Genomic DNA, 5,347 nt, shown 5'->3' with positions numbered 1-5,347 from the left:
CATTTTGACAGGTGTAAGATGGTATCTTAAAGTTGTCTTGATTTGCATTTCCCTGATCGCTAAGGAAGTTGAGCATGACCTTAAGTGTCTTTTGGACACCATTTTAAAGTCAGCACTATCCTCCAGGTGTGTAAGGCATCCTTTCTTTCTGAAACATTGACATGTCAAGGGCTGCAACTCTGTGTGCGTGGGGTTTGATGCCTGTGCCACTGGAGCCCTTCTCTTCATTTTTCTGGTCTGCCTGATCTGTCTTTCAAAGACAGTGGTGTGCTGGAGGCACTCACCGTCACTGTCTCAGCCTATCCAAATCTTTATGCCCAGTAGTTAGTTTTATGAAATTGGGTGCATCAGCACCAGGTGTATGTATTCCTATCATTCTATCTATGTGGTGGATGACTTGTTTATTTTCTTAATGACAGTGCTTCTTTGTCGCTTTCAACTATTTTAGCTTAAATATATTCTAGGTGCTTTCAGCTACCACTTGGTACGTTATTTTCTGTCCTTTCACTTTGGATGGGTCTTTGCCAGTGAGGTGTGTTTCTTGCAGAAAAAAAAACCCAGTTGGCTCTGGTTTTTTTCAATCCAGTCAGCTATTCTGCATTTTTTTAAATAGGAGAGTTAAGATCATTCACATTTAGGATTGCCAATGAGTATTATGAGTCCTGAAATTTCGTTGTATTTTTTTCCTGGTTGATGCAAGCACTGTTTGCTCATTTGTTTACCCCTTGTTCAGTGTAGGAGCTTCCTGGTCACTGAATACAACGTGTTTGATGCCTTTCTAATTCTTGTTTCCAGTCATTCTTCTCACCTGACTTCTCTCCTGAGCTGTAATGTTTGTCGCGCATTTCTTCCTCACTTCTGTGTAGAATTCTTCCGCAGCAGAGGTTCATTGCTCATTAATTGCTTTATTTTGTGCTTATCTTTCTCCCCCTGTCCTTCTATTTCTTAGCAGTTTTGTATTCTTATGTTTTAGATTTGTCTGTCAGGAACAAAAATATTTAGTTGGCTAAACTAACTTTTTCTTTCTGTGACGGGGATTCCACAAAAAAACACTTAGGCAAAAGCAAGCCCATCTGGGCAGTGGAACGGCCAGGCTGCCCACCCAGTAGGCGTGGAGTTTAAATCCACGTGGGCGCCAAGTGGTGAACGAACCAAGTAATGAACGGACGCTTGAAAGAAATCCCACACTAGCTCAGAAATGAGAAATAGATAGTTATTTAGGGGTAAGCTCACAAATCAGAATTCTCTGCTTGAACGGTGGATATAGGTCGAATCCAGCAATCCAACAATCTGAACAAGCAGCCCATGAATAGGAGGGAAAAAGGCTGGATGCAGAGAGGCCTCCAGGTATATAGTATAAGAGGCCACACCCCAGCAGGCGGGTAACCACAAGCTGCAAGCCTTCCTACAACAGTCATCCATAAGCACTCACTCAGTTTTGACCCTGAACCTGCATCCTTATTTCATACCACACTCCTTCACTATGGCCCACCCAAAACCAGAAACTCTGTCACCCCCAAACCAGGAGCTCTGCCACTCCGCAACAACCTCCTGTCTTCAGAAGCACTTTTTATTAGTTGTGTGGGGTTTATTTCCTTAGAGGTCAATTCCTTCTCCAGTTCCTGGAAATAACATCTTGTAATCTCTTTCTTCCTAAAAAATAAAATCAAAAATATGTAAAGAGTCTGGGATGTGGACCCTGGGTTCAGGCTGCGGGGTTAAGGACAGTGAGGTTCTGGGTGAGATGCTCCCTTCTTCTGGTAAGAAAAGACACCTGCTGATTGTTGAAGTCTCCACTAATGAGGCATGCTCTCTCCCTGCGGGAGCTCGCCCAAGTCTGATGAGATGAGGACCAGACAGGGAGCAGTCTGCAGGACCAGAGGCCATATCACCTTACTAGAAGGAGGAATCAGCTTCTTAGAGCTGTGATTAGAGGTCACCACAAATTGGGTGACTAAAAAGAAATTTATTCTTTCATAGCTCTGGAAGCTAACAGTTTGGAATCAAGTCATCTCCCGGTAGCTGCTGGCATCTCTGGCTCACCTCACCTTGTAAATGCACCACTCCCATCTCTGTCTCTATTCCCACAGTGATGGGGGAGAGTCTTCTGTTTTGTGTTAATTTCATTGGTTAAATAAAGAAACTGCCTTGGCTCTTTAATAGGACAGAAAATTAGGTAGGCGGAGTAGACAGAACAGAATGCTGGGAGAAAGAAGCCAAGTCAGGCAGTCACCATGATTCTCCCACCCAACACAGACGCAGGTTAAGATCTTCCCTGGTAAGCCACCTCATGGGCTACACAGATTATTAGAAATGGGTTAGATCAGTAAGAGCTAGCCAATAAGAGGTTATAACTAATGGGCCAGGCAGTGTTTAAAAGAACATAGTTACCGTGTAATTATTTCAGGTAAAGCTAGCCAGGTGGCGGGACACAGCCCGCCGCTCCTATTACAACACTACAGCCTTTCTTCCTGATTGCGTCCCCCCTCATCTTTCTAGATAGACACCCACCTTATTGAGTTAGAACAACTTGATTATGACTGAGTGACTAATTCTAACTAGATCACATTCACCAGGAACAGAGCTTTAATATATATGGATTCAAGACACAACTCAACCCACACTTAAAGCCTCCACAAGTTACTGGATTCTTAGGTGTGCTGCCAAGAGTTAAAAGTGCCAATTAGGATGTGTTTAATACACTGGGATTAGAATTTAGAGCAGCATTTAGCTGCCAGTCAAGAGGTCCTTGGTTCAAAGTCACATCTACCTTGTTTTGTAGAAATAGGAGCGGCGGGCTGCGTCCCGGCACCCGGCCGCCCACATGGCTAGCTCTACCCGAAATAATTACATGGACACTGTGTTCATTTAATCACCGCTTGGCCCTTTAGCTCTAGCCCTTACTGGCTAATTCTGATATCCCGATCAACCCATCTCTAATAATCTGTGAGCACCGGTCTTAGTGAGCACCGGTCTTACCGGGAGTGTATCTTCCCAGGAGCGGGGAGCATGGCGTCTCTCTGAGGCATCTGCTCCCGAGAGCAGAGCTGTGGAGTCTGACCTCACTTCCTCTTCCTCCCAGCATTCTGCTCTGTTTACTCCTCCCTCCTGTTTTAACCTATCAGGGCAAGCAGCTTCTTTATTTAATTAACCAATGACCTTCCTCCATCATTGTTTACTTACTGGTTTTCTGTGGTTGTTTTGCTCTGTTTTGTTCCACAAAAAGAGACCATAAAAGTAACAATCAATTCAGAGTATAAAAGTGAATATCATCTCTGATTAACAACAGGAAGACATGAAATTAAACTGTAAAGTTACCATGGAAAGCTATTTCTCCCAAAGGCAAGGCTCCAGAATGTCAAAACAAGCCCCTTCTTTGAGAAACTACTGTCCTCCAAAGTCAGACTACCAGAACTTCAATGTTTTGCCTGTAAGAATGCAACAATCCATTTAAAGCTCCCAGCTTAAAGCAAATCAAACTTATCTTCTTATAGGCCCGGAGGACTGATATTCAAAATTTGTTTCACTGGACCAAAATCAAGAGTGTGAACAGGTTGAAGCTCCTTCTCGAGGTTCCAAGGGAAAGTAGTATCCTTTTTTCTGGAGGACTCGGGTTGCTTTGGCACAGAGCACACCTGTTCCACCCACAAGAAAAGCTTCAGGCAAGAGGTTCTGACGTGCAGCACTCCATGTGGAGTCTAGATTTATAGTGAACAAGGATACAAAAGCTAGATCCTGGTGAGCACACACCTGAAGTGGCTTAGTGTGTGGTCTGGCTGTGTCACTTCCCCAGGTCCCCAGTCAGACTCCTGGAGTAAACCAGCCTACTCCCAGCTCTCAGACTCCCTGGTCACAAGGTCAGACACCAGCCAGGTGCTACCTACAGATGCAGGACTGGCACGTTGCCAGTGCCTTCCTGCTAGTACTGACCTCCCTCATTGAAATGTTCCCCTTTCCCAATAGACCTACTCTCTGAGTTTGTTTCTGGTACCCTGATGCACCCTAAAATTAGAAGCCACTAGTTTAGAACACATTTCAGAGCATTTAGCAAGATCCCTACTTAAATCCTGGCACTTTGGGCCAACACTAGGTGCCACTATGAGATGCCTATGCTGGACTCTTCTTACGTTGTAGTTCTTACTTCTTCCTTCAGAGTGTAGACAGCAGGTCTAGATCTGGGGCAGGAGTTCTTCCAAGGGGTTTCTGGACTGCCATCAGAATCTTATTCCTAATATCAAGTGATGTCTATAGCCAGCTCCCTGGATGATTTCTGGGACATAAAATCTGTAGACTGTCCCCAGAGGAGCGATTCAGCACCTGTTCCAATCCTCAAGGTCCCCATCAGTCAACTCTGAAGTCCTTGAGTTGTAGAGGATGTTACTGCCCTCTCAAATCTGTGTTCCAGTCCCCCCAGTCCCAGTGCCTTAAGAGTGTATAAATCTATCCACATAGCTCCTGGTATGGTCTTTGCACTGAGGCAAGGGGACAATTTAAGATGGTTGAGTAAAGGGTCCTAAACCCAGTGATGAAGAATGAACTCAGTTCCTAATGCTGTGTGTGCCTGAGAAGCATGTTAATTTTGACATTCTGTTGCCAGATGCCTGCTATGAAGGGCACAGAGGACAGAGTACTGCCTCTTTTTTTTTAATTCCAGAGTTGTTTTAAAATAAGTTTCCTCATTATTATTATTATTATTATTTTATTGCTTTTACTGAGCTCTATATTTTTCTCTGTTTCCCTCCCTTCCTCTTCCCTCCCCTTCTACCCTCTCCCATGGCCCCCATGCTGAGGACTGACTCTTTAGACCCTATCAGTCATCAGTTCAGTCATCAGTGCCGGTGCCAGTCTTGTCCCAAAAAGCTCAAGATTGGAAAGAGAACCCATTGTTTGTTTTATATTGTAGAGGTAAATTTGTAGTTAGGCAAGTTTGGTGGCTCCTGGGAATCACAGTTGAATGAATACCCATAGCAATATTTTATAGATATGATGAGCATATATACACAGGTATAGGCACTATTTAGATCCTAGTCATCATTAGGGGTTATAGCTCAGGGGTAGAGCATTTGACTGTAGATCAAGAAGTCCCTAGTTCAAATCCAGGTGCCCCCTGCTTTTCTATTATTATCATTATTTTTATTACTAAGGCTAAGTGCTGAAAACTCATTCTTTATTCTAATCCTAAAGCTTAGGGTACTGCACTTCTTAAAATCTCAGAGAAAATTCATTGTGATTTAAAACTGTGTCATCGAGTGCCACAGACCCAGAACTGCAAGTCCCTCCTATCCAAGCTTCAAATTTCACTTACAAAATTTAATTATTTTTTTCTTTTTCCTTTTAAAGTGTGCAT

The 5,347-nt window shown here is 43.7% G+C and overlaps 1 non-coding gene across 1 annotated transcript; it reads left to right on the top strand.

Moving 5' to 3' along the window:
- Positions 1 to 5,037: 5,037 nt before the first annotated feature.
- On the top strand, positions 5,038 to 5,109 carry Trnay-gua. Its single transcript has one exon. It is a non-coding gene; the product is annotated as a tRNA-Tyr (tRNA).
- Positions 5,110 to 5,347: the final 238 nt, after the last annotated feature.

This window comes from Microtus ochrogaster, unplaced genomic scaffold (assembly GCF_000317375.1).
Source record: "Microtus ochrogaster isolate Prairie Vole_2 unplaced genomic scaffold, MicOch1.0 UNK18, whole genome shotgun sequence".
Lineage (NCBI taxonomy): Eukaryota > Metazoa > Chordata > Mammalia > Rodentia > Cricetidae > Microtus > Microtus ochrogaster.
Note: the sequence above shows the minus strand (reverse complement) of the source record. Positions and strands in the feature narration are given on the sequence as shown.